The sequence below is a fragment of the Ictidomys tridecemlineatus genome, unplaced genomic scaffold (assembly GCF_052094955.1).
Source record: "Ictidomys tridecemlineatus isolate mIctTri1 unplaced genomic scaffold, mIctTri1.hap1 Scaffold_666, whole genome shotgun sequence".
In the NCBI taxonomy this organism is placed as follows: domain Eukaryota; kingdom Metazoa; phylum Chordata; class Mammalia; order Rodentia; family Sciuridae; genus Ictidomys; species Ictidomys tridecemlineatus.
The window spans coordinates 1-20,687 of NW_027524676.1; the positions used below are offsets into that span (position 1 = coordinate 1).

A 20,687-nucleotide genomic window follows, 5' to 3' on the forward strand; every position below is an offset into this window, starting at 1 on the left:
AAGCACACCCTCACAAACAGAGGAATCCATAGTCTTACCTCAGTCATGGTCATCATTTCATTACGACATTTATCTAATTGATTTTGCAATTCACTTTGGCTCTCCAATAGTTGTAAACCATACTGTGCAGCTTTTAGTCGCTCTTTTTCAACCTCTTTGAGCTTGCTTCGAAGATCTGCAATATCTGCCTCCATGTTCTTTTCCTGTTTTTAGACTATTATAAATAGAAGAAATACAATTTTTTGAGCTTAAACAAAAAAGCCCCCTACAATAAAACCAATAATAAAGGAACCATGTATCCCCAGTGCTACTATCATATAAAAACATAATATTGAGATTTTATTCCTGACTTGTAAGGAGTCAAATTTGCATTCTTTTTCTAAGAATAAAAATTGTTCTGATAATTTTTTTACTTGAGTTGAGACCAAACCAAAAAGAACAGAAAAAAAAAATACACTCAATTGTGCTCCTAAGAAACTCAACATTAGGAAACTATTCAATTGTTCAATTGTTATACGTTAAATGTCCATAATTACTAAGGTAGAATTAGTCTCATAATTGTGTTACTGTCAAAATAATCAAAGTAAAAAGAGAGCAATGACAGAAACCAAGAAACTTTATGGTATGCATGCATGACTGCTACTTAAGAGTATAAAAAGACAGTTTTAAATCAGACTCATAAGATAAAGTAAAGAATATCCTGTCTTATTTTTTATAGTAGTACTACTTTGCTGAATGTATTTGTTTCATTGAAAACAGATTCACAGTATTTTTCTAATTACTCTTAACAGAGTATGTAAAATAGAAACTATGTTCAGAGCAATTTCCAGGCTAAGCCTTACAAGTTTATACATAGGATAACTGTACTTTAACTTAACCTCATTTATTGTCCCTTCCTCTTTGGCCCTAGTCCCTTTAAGCCAAACTGAAACTGGACTTTGCTTTCATAGAGCATCAGATGATTCCCTATGTCTTAATTTTATAGAATCATGCATTTAACAAACATTTACTGAATGCCCCATTAGCTAGGCTTCATTCTGGGCACTTCAGATCATTATGGCGCAAAACTGGCAAAGTTACTCATTCATTAAACTTACATTCCAAGAGGGGAAAATAATAAGTAACAGCATAATAATTAAATACATTAGAAAATAGAATTGGAAGGGAAAAAAAAGCTCAAAAGAGATAGGTGGTGTAAATAGGAGGCAAAAGATGGGAAATAGGTATGCATCATTGTGTGGAAGAAATGTTCCAGGCAGATGGGAAACCCTAATATGGAAAAAGAGTCCAAGATATGAGCTAGAATTTAGGTCACAGATAATAAAGGAGCCGGCAGATCAGTCCATTATAAAGAGTTTGGCTTCTAGCGTGTGTAAAATGGGAAGTCACTTCAAAGTCTGAAGTAGACAATTTGGTAAAATTTAAGAGAATCATTTCACTGCTGTGTTAAATAGTTAGGATGAAACAAAATTGGAAGCAGAGAGACCATCTGAGATAATGCCTCATGCTAGATGGTGGCATAGTAGGTGAGAAATGCCCAGATTCTACCTATATTTTAAAGGTAAAGCCAACATGATTTTCTTATATATGGAATATAGCAAAATAAAAAATGCCTTTAAAAAGTAAAAATACCTTCAAGGCTCTGCCCTGAGCAACTAGCAGAATGGAGTTGCCCTCATTTGAGATATTTATGTAAAGTTTTGGGGGGGCCAGGGGGACCAGGATTTCAAGTTTTGCATGAAAGATGTCAAGCAGGCAGCTGAATGAATATATATGTAGGAAAGGGGTATAGGCTAGAGATATAAATTTGGAAGTTATCAGCACAAGTCCTTCAGATTGAGTATCAACAGAGGATGAACATAACAAAGAGAAGAGGATGAAGGACTGAACCCTACTAGAAGGTGAGGAAAAAGATGTAAAGTATATTCAGGAGTTAACAGTGAGGTAAGGAGGAAATCAAGAGCATGTTCTGTCTTAGAAGCCAATAAACAAAGTGTATTAAGGAGGTAGGAGAGCTCATATCAAACGCTGTTGCTAAGTCAAATTGGCCACTGGTTTTTGAATTTATGGAGGTCACTGGTGACCCCAAGAGAATTTTGGTGGGAAGATGGGGTAAAAGCCTACTTGAAATGAGTATGATAGAGAATGGTAGGAGATGAAAAAGTGACAGAAAATACAGTTTTGCTTCAAAAAGCAAATAGGATAGTAGCTGGAATGGAAGTAGAGACAAATTTACTTACTATTTTAAAGATACAAAACAATATGTGTGTATACCCTAGGATAAATTCATGACAGAAGATGACATAGGAGATACTGGAGAACTGCCAGAGTGATGTCCTTGACTAGAGGATGAGGTCTAATGTACTGAGAATGTAGCATGGATATCTTCTCTAAAATGAAAACAAAGCATACAATATAGATACTGATTAACTAGGGAGATATAGTAGGGAGTATATTGAAGTAAACCTAGTTGGTTTTTTGTTCATTTATGTTTTGGTAGCAGGGTATTGGGGATTGAACCCAGGGCCTGCCTGGCCCATGCTAGGCAAGTGCTATACCACTGAGCTACATCCCCAACCCTAGTGTGACCTTTTAAATGCCTCACTTATCACTGAATTAGAAAACAAAGTTCTTAACTGAGAATCAGTAGGTAGGAGATATAGGGTTTTATAATAGGGTAAAATAGATACCATAAACTAACCAGTGCAGACTACTTTAAAATGCAAGACCTTTTCAAAACCTATATACAGTGAAGCTAGCCAGCTAACTGTTGCTTTATTAACAATAACTTATATTTGTTGGGGATTTACCACCTGCTAAAAGAAGTGCTTCAAATACATCATCTCATTTAATGCTCTTCATGAGCCCATGTTAAGCCATTATTATTATCTCCATCTATCAAAATAAAAATGAGGTTAACCTCAAGGCCTCCCATTAAGGAATACACAAGGAAGCCAAAACATTAGTTCTCATTCATTCAAAAAATTTGCTGGAATTTTATTACATGTCAGACAATGCGCTTAGTGTTGAGGATAAAATAATGATCCAAACACTAGAAAATATTTTGTCTTCTTGAATTTTATAGTACATTAGTAGAAAGGCATCAAATCAAATAACTAAACTATAATGTTACAAGTGGGATAAGTGCAAAAGGGAGAGCTGTAACTAAGGTGGTATCTAAGCCTATAACAAGAGGGAACAGTTCCCTGATTACGTGACTTTTCAGCTGAGCTCTAATGAGTGAAAAAAGAATTAATCTATCAACCTGCAAAGAGTTAACCTATCCTTTAGCCATGGACGAACTAAAACTAATATGTGCCATAAATTTTGCTTGGTACTCTATGTACATTTTCTTAGCAATGTTCTCAAAGATCTCATAGGGTAGAAGAACTTACATTTTAAACATGCAATCTTAATGTGGCACAGAAAGGTTAAGTAACTTGCTCAGGGTTATCAGTCACTCAGGAGCTAAAGGAGATGGGAACCAGAGTCCATTTCCAAAGCCTGGTGCTCACATTTCTGTCTTGCCTCTCAAAACAGCATACAAGCCATGCGCAGTGGCTCACGCCTATAATCCCAGTGACTTGGGAGGCTGAGTCAGGAGGATCCCAAGTTCAAAGCCAGCCTTAGCAATGGCGAGTCCCTAAGCAATTCAGTGAGATCCTATCTCTAAATAAAATACAAAAAAGGGCTGAGGATGTGGCTCAGTGGTTGAGGGCCCCAGAGTTCTATCTCCGGTACACCGCTCCACCCGCCCCCCCCCCCAAAAAAAACAGCATACAAAAAGCATTGGAAGACAGGAAGCTCTAGAAGTCAAAGCTGCCTGGGCCCTTCCACCTCCATCCCTTACTGGTGGCACAAATTCGGACAAGTAACTTAACGCCTTGTTTCATCATCTTCAATACAAGGAGGGTAATGACCATCTTACAGGCTTATTGAGAACATTAAACATGATAATGGATGGAATACAAATAGGGCAGGGAGACACGCATGATTTAAAAGTTTCGAGCAACGTTTTAAAAAAGTAAACAAAGGACAAAATTCATCTTGACGTTTTACTTGACCCAATGCATCCAAAATATCATTTCAACTCGTAATCATAATAATTGCCAGAGATACAGCTCTTGTGGGATACTACCTTTAAAATCCAGTGTATAATTTACATTTAATTCGGGTTGCCACAGTGGCTAGGGGGCCATCGTACTGGACAACGCACCTCCAGGGGCCATCAGTCTGAGGCTCCCAGCAGCCGCCTGGCCTTCCATATTTAGCCAGAGTTCCCCAGAGAAGCGAGAACGTCCAACCGAAGACTGGGGCCCGACTGGAAGCCAGCTTATAAGAATTTAGGGTTCCGGGATCGAAGGCGTTCCGGCCAAAGCCTCCGCCAAGACCCAGGCCCCAGGCTTCCTCAAGCCCTGCTCCCCGCCGCCTACCGCTCCTCTCCACTCTCACTAGTCTTTACCTCTGTCGTCCTCTCTCCTTCCCCCAGCTGCTGGCAAGAGCTGAGAGGTCTGGGCGTCCAGATCCGTGATGCTAACCTCAGCCTGCCAGAGAGTTGCCCTCCCATTCATTTACCTAGTAGTCCTGTAAGCGCCAGGGCTTTTTGAACACAGTTCCCGCGAGAACTCTCACTTCTCACGAAACCTTCCTCTAACAGCGCGAGAAAAGCCAACGCCGAGGAGCGTTCGGCAGAAGCGCCCCCCCCCCCAACGACTGCGCAAGTGCGAGTGGCGAGCCCTGGGCTGGCGCAGGCGCAGACCTGGCCTCTTGGCGTGTCAGTTTTACCTCAGGTGGTTTTCCAGGCTTTCCTCTAGGTGTCTGCTTAAAATTGCTATGTTTGTGGGGCTTGTGGTTTTATGACAGGGCCTTCTGGAGGGACAGTGTCGGTTGGCAGGGATGGGTGGGACTGACCTTGGGGGCCTTTGTCAGCGTTGTCCACCCACCAACGGACTGCGCGCGTGCCCTCGGAGGACCTTCCCGCAGAATCTCTTGTGGACTTTTCATAGTGGAGGGCCTTCGTCCCAATACTTTTTGGAGACTTTCTTATTTTTATTCTGATAACTCATGACATGCCCTATCAGAGCCCAAGTGAGAAATACTTAAGACACTTAAATCAGAGTCATTCGAGCAGAGAGAAACCAAAGCACATTATACCTCAGATATAGGGTCGGAGAAATATATAATGCGGGAATCCCATTATATACACAGATGGACACAGATGCCTGCATTGAGTCAGAGCCCCAGAACACAAACGGGCTGCAGTAATTCTTCAGAGAAGCAAAATTAATAGGCGATGCCTCTCTGTATCTCCCAATATATAAAACATTATATTATATATTACAGTAGAAAGATTTATAAGATTCATTTAAGAAATTTGTAATACATGTAAATATAGACAGCTATAGAGATAGATATAGATGAGATATATAACGAAATTTATTTTGAGGAATTGGTTCATGCAACTGTGGGGGCTGGCAAGTCTGAAATATGCAGGGGAGCTCAGCAGGTTGGAAACTCAGACAGGAGTGGATGTTAGAGTCTTGAGTGTGAAATTTGTAGGGCAAGCTGGCAGGCTGGAAGCTCAGGTACTATTTCTGTCATATCACAGAATTCCTTTTCTAAGAGGCCTCAGTTAGGGCTCTTGAGGCCTTCAACTGATTGAATGAGGCCCACCCTCTCCAAAACGGTTAATCTTGACTAAGCTCCCAGTGATGTTATGTATTTATTCCATCTCCAACTACCTTCATAGCTACATCTAGACTAATGGTGCATAAAAAAACTAGGCACGGTATCTTAACAAAGTTGACACATGAAATTTAATCGTTTCAACTACCTGGACCCCTCTCCCCTTCCTCCTTTTGGTCTCCTGCTAGAGCCTCCTATTATTCAACAGGAATATCACCCATCAGTCAAGGGTTAAGAAAATCCCCCGATATAATCCAGAAAGGCTAGGATTTTTAGGACATACAGACTCATCCCTTCCTCTCTGCTACCACTGATTCCATCCACCCATACACAGGGAGGAAAATTTTTTTGAAAATAGTGTTTGTTATTGATAGCACTTTACATCATTTTTTTCTCGTAGTTTTATATTCCAAATTTTTAAATTTTGTTTCGTTTTGTTTTCAACATCAGGCCCTGTTAAAGCTCTATGGTAGTTACAAATACATAGCTTAAATGGGTGAGATTAGATAATTTACTAGAGTTAAAAAGCCAGAGAGTGGTAGATGGTAAGATTTGTTCCCAGGTCTTCAAGCATTCATTTCCTTGGTGTGTCATCTCCTTCCTATCAAAGAATCATGCACATGACTCTAGGGTATCAACAGAATGAATTGGACTTAGCGCCCCTGAGCACATTTGGAATCAGCACATTAGGAATCAGCAGGAATGGGAAATTGCCTCAGAATCCAAAGCTTTAATTCTCTATTTCAACAATGTCTGTTATTAATGAGTAATAAAACATGAAGTAGGTGTTGACACCTGGATTTCATTTGTACAACCTATTATGTTTCTTCACAATAAAGTGGTATATCAGTATGTGTTCACTGATAGCAAATGAGGATTTTTTTGAAGAAGGTGTTCTCTTGATTAGTATGATTATCTGCCACTCTTATCTTAGCTATTTCAGACTTAGCTTGCTTTATTTTTTTTTCCAGATCATTCCTAAGTCTGGTGCTAAACAGTGGTGTATATATATATATATTTTTTTTTTTAACAGAAAGTAACTCTTCACATCCAAACTCTGTTACTTGTCTGAATACAGATGCCTACTGTTCCAAGGCTTTATATTCCTCTGCTCGCTTTGTTTTATTTTGAAAGATATGCTATGTTGACTTTATTTCTGTTTGAAAATCCATTAGCTTATCAACTTCATTTTATGGTAATGGAGAATGGCATTTGATACTTTCTAATTTCTTACTTTCTTCCATACAGTGAGCACAGGATGAGCTAAGTGTTTTGCATAGCGATTTCTAGAGTATAAATCAGTTTTATCTCAAACACCTTTAGATCAGGGGTCACCACAGTTATTCTATAAAGAAGGTAAGAGTAAACATTTTAGGTTTTGAAGGCTTTGTGATCTCTTTCACAACGATTATACTCTGTCACTGTAGCAGTCACGGAGCAATAGAAAACAGAGAGGAAAATGTTCATGGCTTCTTCAAAAAAAAAACTTTATTTAGAAACACTAATTTGAATTTCATATAATTATCCCTTTAAAAAAATTTTAAAAATCATATAAAAAGTAGAAACTATTGCTCTTTCATAATTGCTCTTTCTATTAATTTTGGGTGGACTTGACCCCTCACTGTTTTGCTGACTCATGCTTTTGAAAAATCCCAAAGCACTCCTCTAACAGAGATGCATAGCACATCTATCTCACAATTTCTGAATGCAAACATTAGAGAGGTATAACTATTGTGCAGTTTTCTACGGGGTATTTTCTGAGCTTCCTCAGTCTTCCCAGATGACTGAGAGCACTAAGTATCTCGCTCTCCTTTACATATTCCTTGTGGTTTCATTGTGGATCTGGGTATGTAACTTAGAAGACTGATGAGAGCTTGTGAGCAGAGCTTTTCATCTGCTGTGTGGAATACCCTGAAGTTGGCTTCCACCTCCTACTTACTCTTGAAGAGTTTGGAATCTGGAGACTTCTTGGTCACAACCTTTATTTCTTAAGGAATGCAAAAGTTCAACATGAACAGCTATAAGGAAGTTATAAACTTTTTTTTTCCAAGGATTTCCAAATAGAAAACCCTAAAGCAGTGGTTCTCAACTTTAGCAACATGATAGTATCACCCAGAGAGACTTTAAAATTCCTAACATTGAAACTGCAAGCCAAGATGATTAAATCGAAATCTTTGAAGGTAGGTTTCAAGCATCAGTAATTTTTAAGACACCAAAGGACAATTGTATATATAAGCTTAGTTGAGAATTCTTTTCTAAAACAAGGGTGCTGTGTTTGAAAGGACAGAATTGTAGCTACCAACACACACAGTGTAGGAGGTATAACAGGTTGCATACATGTGTGAATACACACACACACATACACACACACACACACACACACAAAGAAAAACTCAAAGACCCAAGGATTTTCATGTTTTATAATGCAGAACAATTTCTCTTGATTTTCCAGTCTTTTATTTAAAAGTTAACATCTTTAGAAATTATTTACATGGCCACTATCATCTCCCCCAGAAATAATTCCCAAATATACATTTCTGAATCCAGAGAATAAGAAAACATATTATGTTATGTTTATTATCTATCAACTAATGCAAGCAAAGGAAAACCTGGCTTTTGATTTCTTCATGACTCCGTATTAGAACATTTTGAAAGTGAAAATGTGTTAGTAAAATTGATATTTATTGACATAAATTGAAAAGTCATCTAATGTCATGGTTTGGGGGTCACAAAATGGATTGTATTAGTTTGGTTTTTGTTGCCATAGAAAAATACCAAGGCTAGGTAAATTATATAGAAAAAATGTTTAGTTATATTATAATTTTAGATGCTGGAAGTCTTAGTCTGGGAGGCCCCATCTGTCCAGCCATTAGTGAAGGCCTCTAATTATAACACCACATCTCAGATGGCATCAGGTGGGAACCCATGTACGTGGGGATGAGTCACATGGACTTAAGAAGGCAGAACAGAAAGCAGGAGAGTGAGGATGGAGCAGGCCTACTGTTTTTATGATCTAATTTTGTTTATACCATCTGGAATTCTAAAATAACAGCTCATTTATGCACATATATACACTCTTACCAAAGCTCTGCACCAATTTGTACTGATTTGTCTGTAGACTCTAACTCCCATCTAACTGAATGAAAGATTATAGGTTGAAGTTGATCATGACAATGGATTTTTCTGTATTTGGGAAAGTCAGAATATCTTACCTATTCTGATCAACTAACTTCAGCCTTAATACAGAAATGTGATGATATACCTGAAGAACAGTTTAGAGAAAAAAATGTTTTTTTTTCATTAAAAATGAATTCTATTGATTTTATAGATTTCTAAAAATCATTTTTGTTATTCATACTCCATGAATAGAATGATATCATTTTAATTGTAAATATAATAATAAAATGAAGATAATCATCTCTTTCTTGTAATACCAATCTCTAAGTTATTGGACATCATATACAAAGCATTTGGGGTTTTTATCTGTAATTATCAATACTGTAAAAGTAGGGGCAAATATGATAAAAAAAAGCCAAAATATCTATTTACTCAATTGTGCAAAAATTAATTGCATCAGTGTTTATCTATGAATCTGTAGTGCTTACCTAGTGATAGTCCACAAGGCACAATCAGCAATGGCATTTGCTCTGAAGGTTGTTGATCTGACTACTTAATTTTGATCTTCCACTCATAAATGGAATAAATTTTGATGAATTACCTAATCTATTTCTCTCTTGTTTTTTTTTCCCCTCTGAACATGTGCATCATTACTTGTCACATAAATTCATTATGGGACTCACAGCAATATCCCATGTAAATCTCTTTGAACACTCTTTGGCCATCCACCATAAGCACTCAATACATTTGAGCTATTATTTTGATTTGCTTCTGAGATTTTTTTTTAATAAATTAATAGAGAAAATTCAATGAAACTAAAGGGCAGTTCTTTGGACATATGAATAACATGGGAAAACAATGGATAAATAAAAAAATACATAAAGAATACAAAATTTAGCATTACACAGACATGCAAAAGTGTCAACAATATTGGTTTCCTAAACATTAGCAAGACAATGAGGATATATTATCAATAACTATATTTCATACATTTCATAATTTAGATGTAACAGACCCATTATTTGATGGATTGAAACTATTGACACTCTTTCAAGACATAATATATAAAATGACTAGTACTACACCTAGTAAAAGTAATTGAATTATTAGCTAAAATGTTGCCAAAAATGAAAATATGAAGCACATATATTTTAATGGTGAATTTTATCAAGCAAACATTTAGGAAAAACCATTCCTAATTCTACGTAAAAATTTTCAGGTATTTTAAGAGAAATAAACATTTTCCAACTCACTTCATAGGACAATCAACATCCTAATGATAAAGCCAGATAAAGATATTATAAGAAAATTACAGGTTAACATCTCTCATGAATATAAAAGCAAAATATCCTTAACAAAGTATTAGAAAATTGATTTCAGAAATGTATAAAATAAGATTTTATGTTATGCTCCTCTAGAATTCATTCCCAGAAGTAACACTGTTTCTACAAAAAGAAATCAACTAGTGTACTTTATCATGTTAGATTTTCAAAAGTATATTGGAAACTATAGCAAATAACAAAGAAAAAAGGGGCATACATTGAGAAGAAAGAAATTAAACAACTCTTAATTTACAAATAATATAATTACCTATGTAAAAAGTTCTGCAGTAGGAAAAAAAAGCTAAAGTGATTATATACATGTATAGTTTATAGTACATGTGATTATATAATAATTGTTTAGAAGTTATTATAACAAGGTTGCAGAATATTTGGTAAATAGGAAAAATCAGTTGTTTTCACATATTACAAATGAAAAAACGGGATATGATATTAAATACAAAATATTATATATCTCAATACCTCCAAAAATGAAATACTGCCATATCTATAAAAAATATGTACAAGCTCTATATGAGGAAAACTACAAAACTCTAATGAAAGAAATCAAGAAGAATTAAATAAGTGAAAAGATAACAATTGGGTATATACATGCATAAAGATGAATATAGGCAGAGAAGTTATACACGTCACAAAATTAACTCTAAATGGATCATAAACCTAAATGTATACTGAAAAATTATATATTGCAAAAAAATAACATTGGAAGGAAATCTAGATGAACTTGGTTTGGCTATGACTTTTAAACTTCTAAAATCAAATGTGTGATCCATGAAAGAAAAAAATTAATTATCTGGACTTTATTAAAATTAAAATCTGTGAAATAAAATGTCAAGAAAATTCAAAGATATATCACAAAGTGGGAGAAAATATATGAAAAGGCTTATCTGATGTATGACTGTTATCCAAAATATACCAAGAACTCTTACATCTTAACTATAAACAACACAACCAATTTAAAAAATAACACAAAGACTTTAACAGATAGCTCACCAAAGATGACATAAATATGTCAAATAAAGAATATGAAAAGATGCTCCATATTATATGTGATCAAGGAAATGCAAATTAAATCAATAATGATAAACCACTATATATGTATTAGAATTAACAGTATACATATTTTTGACAATACTAATTGCCAGAAACTAATAATTTTTAACACTTGGATGTCATTAACATGTCCTTTAGGGAGTAAATGGATAAACTGGTATGTCCACAAAAGGCAATATTATCTAAGAAGAAATGAGATACCAAGCTATGGAGAAAAGGAGGAAAATTAAATGCATATTGCTAGGTGAAAAGAACCAGTCAGAAAAGTGACAGATTCTGTGATTTCAACTAGATTATATTCTGGAAAAGGCAAAACTATGGAGACTGTGAAACTATCAGTGGTTTCCAGGAATTAGTGGGGATAGAGATCTGAATGGGTGGAGTGTAGAGTATTTTTAAAACAGTGAAGCTATTCCACGATAAAATAATGGATACATGTCATTATAAATATGACCGAACACAATACCAAGATTGAACCTGAATAAAAACTAAGAAGTTTGTGTGATTTTGATGTAGTTTCAGCAAATGTCATAAATTCAGCAAATCAGTCTTATGGGAGATGTTGAGAACTAAAGAGGATGGACATGCATGAGAGCAAGAGGTATACAGGACAACTCTGTGCCTTCAGCTCAATATTACCTTGAGCCAAAACTAATCAACATATAAACATTTTTTATTGAAAGTATTCATTTCTAGTATCATGTATTTGACTTCAAGGACCATGATGCAGATAAATTCTAATGCCCCTTCCTTAAAATTCACTCTTACTACTACATTATTTAGACTCCTAATTAATTTGTAAACTTAACTCACTTGATCTCAATAATAATTTTCTGATCACTTTTCATAAATGACATTAGGGAGGATTCTAGGCAAAGGAGCTGGTAGTCAGGGAAAGGTACAGAACTCAAGTGAGGCAAGAGAGGCAGATTTCATAAGAAAGAGAAAAAGGCAAAGTAGCATTGAAGAGCTCAAAGCATGTGGGTATTCACTAAAAAGCAAGGAAGAATTTGCTAATGATGGTGTTGAGAGAGAGTGCTTCAGTGTCCCTTGTATGTACATGCACCTTATAAAATGTTTTGTTGCAGACTATCATATCAAAGCTGTTGTTTAGCAAATGAGGTTGGAAGATTGAGACAGTATTCCCACCCTCCATGTGGGAAAGTACAATGCTTTCTAGAAAAATAAAGATAAGACTTTTTCTGGGACCCAGTTTGGACAAGGTTGCTACTATGCTAGTTATGTGAAGAATAAGAGTTTCCTAATACTGATTATTCATGGCACAAGGGGTAGCTTGAGTCTCTTATCCACTGGGGTTACCATTCTCCCAAGCTCTCATGGGGGAAAGGGGTCCAGGGGAATCCTGAGCACATGGTGGATCTGTGGCACAACTGGGAAAGGGGGCTTAGGAGCTGCCCAGCCCTCTCCCTTGAGAAGACTTTTAGCAAACTTAGCACTGTTACCTTGGAGGAAGACATTCCCTGTATTACTGTGAATGGAAATGAATCTTGGAGAAGCAAGTGACTTTCACTACAAGGTAATTAAATATGATCCACTCAAGGCTGGAGGGAAAAATTATCCCAGGAAGGTTTACTTGAAAACATAGATTGAAGAGTCAAAAACACTATGGAGAATTTCTTCCCTACACAGCATGGGGGATGTGAGCAGCATTTTGGAATAATTTATGAGACTAACGGATTTCGGAAAAAATCCTTCAGTATATAAGCCACATACCAATAAACTAATGGTGTATGGTTCTTTCAAAACAAAAACACAAGGAACAAAAGAGAGCTATTTAGAAACTCTGTGGAGAGAATTAAGAAACCCAAGAAACAAAAACACATGGCCTAGGAATGAATTCAGGATAAAATAAATGCAAATAAAGTCAAATTAGAAAAAAATTCCTCAAATACAAGATTAAAATTTTACACAACTTTAAGCAACTCATGATGGTAAAAAGAGGATCTCTTTGATCTTGATATTGTCATTTTATTGGTACATCACTTGGAACTAGATATTGGTGATGGACATAGATCCATGGCATAGTATATCACATTGCAATAAAATTATTTACAGACATAAGAAACTCTACACTTTTTTCTAATCAATAAAGTGGGGTTTTAGGGACTGGTGCAGGTTACAGTTGATCTCATTGAACTACTTAGTGTTTTACCATATACACAAATTATTATTGAAATATAGAAACTCAAATTCAAAATCTTTGGGAGACATTTTAAAATTCTCTTATTGTGTTTCAGAAATATATTTCTCTGTGGCTGTTTTCTCAGGTTATTAATAAATATTCATTGGTGACTTATTTTTCTTTAGTTGAATTCTGTTATTACTGTTGAAAAAATTCCTTTATGGTGATACAACTGTCAAATTTTCAGTAAAAACTTTCATTACAAAAAAGAAAGAGTAACTAGAGATCTCATTTTCAGAAAAATCCAACATAAAACCGCATAAATTGTCTTCTTAAGAAAATCTGACATAAATTTCAATCAAGAAGGGTGCTTAAATACCACATTTTGGTGAGGATACAAAAGAAGAAAAAGACGTGATAAAAAGGAAACTGAGAAAATAAAACTGTTTCATATCCAAATTCAGAATACATAATAATGTGGAAATTCTCATCATCAAGTCATTTTTGTTTAGGGATATTTATTATACTTTCATTATGAGCAATGTCTTGGGGAAATAATGTATTGAATCATTGAACAGATTTGTGATTTTTGGTAATATCATCTCAAATGATTTTATGTTTTCCTGATTTTAGTGATTCTGTAAAACTAATAAAAACAGTGGTAATTTTGCCAAAAATAAATGAAAAATGGCATTAATGTAATTTAGAAGAAAATATGTGAGAGATTAATTAGTAACACATTAAGTAAGTTGTCCACCACTACCATAATGATCTTCGTGAATCACCCTGGAAACATGAAAAATCCCGCAGGGGAAGATACAAACAAGACATTAAGAAAAGAAAGCTAAATGTTGCATCCTTCCTTGTTGGCATCTCAGAAACTTTATTATGTAATATTTTATGAAAATTTGGCTCCAGAAAATATACACTCTCAGGAGTTGGCCAAGATTGTAGTTGACATAAGCTACTAAATCTTAGACTTTCAACAATTAACACAACATGATTAACATTGCTTTTTTAAAAAAATATATATATATATGCATAACTATTTGCTTGCACTCAATTTACTCTTAAAAGCTAATATCATTCTTTATATATCTCTTCTTGGTTACTAATGTAATATATACTATAAATTATTTTACACATGTCATCAATGCCATATATTTTTAGTGAAAAAGCATAGATGATCTAATAGAATAGAAACTCTGAAGAGCTAGCTTGATAATATAGTTAGGGTAAGCCAGGATAGGTTGAAATTCTCTCCCTAACACTTTTTAACTGTGTTACTTTTGCTTGGTTAAATAACTTCTCTGTATGTTAACCTAATTATTTCTAAAATGACTATATAAGCAGCATACACTTCATAGGATTTTCTGAGGATTAAATGAAATAATACATGTAAAGTAACTAAAGGAGTGTCAAGCTTATATCAATGAGGGTTAAATGGCATAAGTCCAGTTCTTTTTTTTTTTTAGTCCAGTTTTTCAAATTACTAAAAAGTTAAGTTCAACCTATTTAATGGATTTAAACAGTTTTTATAAAAGTCACAAGTCTGGCCTGAAATCAGTCTTTTTGAAGTTAGAAAAAATATACAGAGGGTAGGCTAGGAAAAGTTAGAAAGTTAGCCTGGTAACTATTTCAAATTAAAGGAAAGTCCTTTAATTATTTGAGTTTTAATTTCCTCAAATGTCAACTGCTCTACAGAAAATAGTCTTCACTTTCTCATACTTGACATCTACATTTTGTTCACTCAACCCCACCACAGTGGTGGAAATGAATTATATGTTGGGGATAGGAGAAAAACTGTAGTGGGAGACAGAAGGTTTATTGCATCTTATATAATATGCCAAGTAATTTACTTACATTATTTCATTTAACTCACACTAGATGCTCTTTCTACGGTTGTAACTGACATTTTAAATGCAAATACTTGTGGTCATTTCTCAGGCTTTATATTACTGAACATTGCTTCTGTATTCAGGAGTTTTGTTTCTCATTTGAATTCCATCAATTCCTCCATAGGTTCTCCTTCCTCTTCAATGTATGTGCCTGTGTTGTAGTTTGGATGTGAGGTTGTCTCACTAGAGCTCCTGTGTTAAAGCAGGAATGTTTGAAGTAATCAGAATATGAAAGCTGTAACTGAATTAATGAATTAATCCATTTCATAAATCAATAAATCTGAAAGTACTACTTCACTGAGTACTAACTGTATGCAGATGAGTGTGGCTGGAGGATATGGGTCATTGGGGTCCATGTATTTTGGCCCCCTGGCTCCCTCCTCTTCTGTATCTGTTGAATATTACTACTCTGCCATGCCCTATAGCCATGATGTTCTGCCTCATCTCTTTCCCAGAGCATCAGAGCCACCAGTCCATGAACTGAACCTCTGAAATGGTGAGCTCAAAATAAACTTTTCCTTTCCACATTGTTATTCTCAAGTACTTTGGTAACAGCAATGGAAAACTGGAAAACTCACCTAGTTCTTCTCACTTGTGCACATCATTAGATTTTATCGACTGTAGTGGTTTGATTATTAACTGGGTCTATTCCAACCCAGATCTCTAACCTTAGATATGTAAACATGATGGTGTCTAAACATGGCAGTCCATAGACACCTTAAACACATGGTGTCCAATACCAAACTTAACATCCTTCCTATCTCATATGGACATTGTACCAATTTTTTTATCAGTTTTATCAGCACAGTCTTTTCAAGAGTTACCATTAATTTGCCTCTTCTTTCCTATATTTGATCAAACAACAAGTCCTAACCATTTAGCTCCCTACACATTTTTTAGTCCCTCATCTATCTGCTTCCTATCCCCAATCTCTTAGTCACCATCATTCCAGCTGCAGTTATTACTGACCTCATAACTGCTCATGTTTCTTCACCATTGAACCATCATATTTAACTACCACGTGTCTCAAACTTTTCAAAACTCCATGTATAACCTCTCTCATAATTTTTGTATTCACTGAAAACCCTTGAAGACTGATTTGTTCTACTATTTACTAAATATATTACCTCTTTTTTATATTATGAATTATCCATAGACCTTTATAAAATGTTTGTAAAATAAGCTTTTCAAGCTAATAATGAAAGTATAAATTATAATGAAACTCAGAAAAACATGAACACTTTAAAATTGTCACTTTAAAATTATTGAGTTTTGTGGAATTAAATGAAATATGATTTTATTTTTGTTATCTTTTCCAATAAAAGAAAATCATGGACATAGTTCAACATTCTTTAACCTACCAATATAAACAACACATGATTGTATCTATATATTTCCTTAGACACTTACAAAATAGCAAATAATTTGACAAATCATTAGCTCTCAAAAGTTGTTTGTTACTAAGATAAAATGATTCATTCAATAAATTAATTAATATTAATTCAGAAATTATAAAACAAAGAAGTATAGCGTAGTATTGCTCTGGATGGCTGGTTAGACTAAATTACTCATTTTGAATAGGTATTACAGAAAAAAGAATGCATTCTCACTTTTTTGTTTTTGATTCCAACTGGCTTTAAGCTTTCTTGTTTTCTCCACAAAATATGGACAATATTTTTATATTTAAAATGGACAATCTGTAGGTATTTTCCTATTTCTGAAATAACAAACCAACAATGTCTTCATGAGACTATGTAGATACTGCACTGACTGTCCTTTTCTCATTTTGAGGCTTTAAACTATCACTGGATACCTCAAATCTCACCCACAGTGTTGTAAAAAGCTTATAAATGACATAAACTGTAATACAGTCTTAAAAATGTATGTGGTGCTACACTTCATGAAATATATTTCATAATTATGTCACTTACCAAAAAAGTTCCACACGAGATCTTCTAAATACAAATTATTTGACCTCACTAGACAGAGTTGTAAAACTTAATACATTCTAAATTAGTAGTGGAACAGCACATATAACATTAATACCTTCTATAATATTTAATATTGATGGAGGTCAATACAACCTACTATGGGGATGATATTCATTGTCACATAACCACTGAGTGGAAAGGCAGATAGTGGGCATGAGTTCTTATGGTTAATATCTGAGATATCCCCAAAATCTCACATGTAAGACAATGAAAGAAATGTAGGCAAGTTGGGAGTGGATGGAGAAGGGAGGTCACTGGCAGTGTTCCTTTGGGGTTTATATTTAATCCCTCGTGAGCAAAACTCTTTCTGCTTCCTCCTTGCCACCTCCTGAGCTGTTTTCTTCCTCCACACTCTTTCACCATGATGTTCTACTTTACCTTGGCCCCAGAGCAATAGAGTGTGCCATTTATGGACTAAGATCTCTGAAACCATGATCCAAAATAAACTTTTTTTCTTCTAATAGTTCTTGTCAGCACTTTTGGTCCCGGAAACGCAAAAACTGAAATATTCTTGGAAATAGGTAATTTTGTGCCTTTATCTGAGGTATGTGATTATTTATTTCCTTTCTTGATTTCAATGTAATGAAATGAAAGGAATGTAGTATCTAGTTTAAGATTAAAACCCATCAAGAGCATTCATCGTTAAATCGATATGATGCAGATCAGAACTTAGAAAAAGTTTGGAAATATCATCACTCCATTAATAGTAATTTTATGTGCTCTTTCAAAAAAACGTACACATGTGAATTTCAGGAAAAGGGTTGATGGATATCAGACTCTTAATGCATTTCAGCCTATTCATGGAAACCCAGAAACATCAAGTTCCAGAATTCATCGTTGGGTTTTATTTAAACTTAATGTTCATCTACTAGGTACCCATAGGCCACTACTATTACTATTTGCCTTGGTCTTGTTTGGGTGTGAGTCAGTTCTGATTTGTTCTTATCAAGTACTGTGACTATGACTGCTACTTTTGAAAGAGTGCTTCTACTACATTTTGCAACCATTTATCCTCAAAGTATATGAAAGAATAAAGATTGGAAAGAAGTTGAATAAAGAATAAGTATAAACAGTTCTTTAGGGCTACAATAATTAAAATAGGAGGATTTCTACTTTCATATCTGATAATGTGCAAGTGCATAAGCTTAAAATAAAATGATTCTGGCTAGAATTTATAGGGAAGATAAAAATCCCACAGTAATTTTATGTGCAATTTAAAATATTTGTGTGAAATTCTAAATTAATCCTTTGAATAGCTTCACAAAATATAGTCTTCAAGGAATAGCTCTAACAATTTCCAAATTTAAAATGTGCTTTTGTTCAGTTTATGTTCTGTTTTGGAACACATATTAGCTTTAATCCAAGAATAAATACTCTAAAAATTTAACATTTATTTTATTGTAAATTATCATGCAACACTTGTCAATAAATTTATTTAATTTTACAATTCTCTAAAGCTAATAAAAATCAGAGAACTTACTGTTTATAAATGTTGTACTTATGTATGCATGTTGCCAGAATATATTAGCATACTGGAGTTAGTCTTTTTCTACGGTGTCGAATGTGCATTTTAGTAAAACCATATTCTGATACAAACTAATTAGGAAACCCAAAGTACTAAAGAATTTAAGAAAATCTAAATTTTATAAAATGTAATTGCTTAAACAGTGAAGAATGGAAGTTCAGGCGTTAATGAATGAGTTCAGAGTCATAAAGTCTATTACATATTTCCTAAAAGTCTTGTGACCTAGAAAAGGTGTTTTTAATTACAAATTTATATCATATACAACTTTGGATAATACATTCAAAACCTTCAAAAATGGACATTCATTTGAAATATAAATTAACATAATTTGTATTAATATAATAAAAGAAGCAATACACACACACACAACACATACTGAAAAGACCAACAGATGTGAAAGAATGTATCAGGTTTATTAAAGAAAATAACCATTAACCTCTTGGCTACAGAATTATACTGCTAAGCTATTTCAAAGTATACAATGAATTCTTGAAATTTATAAATACTATGAATGATAGAAAAAGTTGAAAACCCTCCAATGTTTTTGTAATCAAAGAAACTATGATTTATAAGCTTAAATATATATATTGCCAATATATACATGTTCATCAGTGGAAAACTATGATTTTAAAATCTATACTATAAACACTAATTTTTGCTACCTTATAGGATAACAATGCACAATGCAGGTAGAAAGTATGAAAAATACAACAGACACGAATATGGCAGTATGCAAAAAAGTGGATGTGGAACCAATGTGAATCTGCAATATGTATATGGGGTAAAAATGGGAGTTCATAATCTGCTTGAATCAAATGTATGAAATATGATATGTCAAAAGCTTTGTAATGTTTTGAACAACTAATAATAAAAAAAGAAAATAGGAAAAATAGTTAAAAATAAAAAAAACTTAATCAAAATTTGGAGCAAGTATAGTTTATAAATAAATAGAATCATGATTACACAGTTATTTAATTCTTATCATCTAGAGAATAAGGCATAAAGGGAACTATGCAATTTACCTATTCTCAGCTCTTGGTAAAAGGAACCTTGAGTTGTACAAAAAAAGTGAAGGTAGAGAAACAGTATGACTCACAAGTTCAGGAAGATAAACTAGACATTTGTGTTAGCATGCATAAATCTCCCAGATTATTAAACTCAATTATCTTTGATACATTAATTTCCTTGTCTATCATATTCATTCCAAGCCTTGTGAATTCTATTCCAGCAATTCTATTCCATTTCTATTTCCTACCTCTTTCCCAAAGACATAAACATGAAATTGCCTGTATAGAACAGTTACATAGTAAGAGTAAGAAAATGTTTGGGAAATTTTCTTTCAAGACCTTAAACTTCTTTGTGTGTCTGAATTCAATGAATTAAAACCAGAGCCTTCGTGTCTGGCAATGGTTGCAGCATGTTTCCCTAAAAAGCACTCTGCATCCAAGAACCGAAGGAACATATGATTTCCTTGAATGTGTGCTATAAATTTTGTGATCTATTTCCTTTTTATATTCTATTCCTTTCACTCAGTTGATCTGCTGAAATCTTTTATGTATTGTCTTTGTTTTGATGGCTGCTTCCACTGAAATTTGGTATTACAAATTATTAGGAGTGTGATGGTGTGTTTAGATACCTGTTGATAGTGTTAAAAATATTAAAAATGACATTATTTAAAATGAATAAAATTCTAAAAGATGAGATATATAAGACTCAGAATCAAGAAAAATATTTCACACTTGGGAAAATCTGAATTTGTAATAAGAATAACAACAATTAAAATAAACTCTTGCATCTAACCAATCAAATGAGTGACCAAAGGGAGCACTTTGGATATGCCTAAGTCTAAAGTTTACTATATCTGTAAATCACTGCCATGTGAGCAATTAAGATTTGTCTAAGGTAATTCTTTTGATTTACCATCCACAATATAAA

General features: G+C 34.2%; 1 long non-coding RNA gene across 2 annotated transcripts; it reads right to left on the reverse strand.

The window, feature by feature from the left end:
• Window positions 1-39: 39 nt before the first annotated feature.
• On the reverse strand, window positions 40-4,418 carry LOC144374377 (uncharacterized). 2 transcript variants are annotated; one of them, XR_013433807.1, is made up of 2 exons: window positions 4,217-4,418; window positions 40-214 (listed from the first exon to the last, which is right to left on the reverse strand). It is a non-coding gene; the product is annotated as an uncharacterized LOC144374377 (long non-coding RNA). The 2 variants fall into 2 exon arrangements; XR_013433808.1 differs by having other exon boundaries at window positions 4,139-4,418.
• Window positions 4,419-20,687: the final 16,269 nt, after the last annotated feature.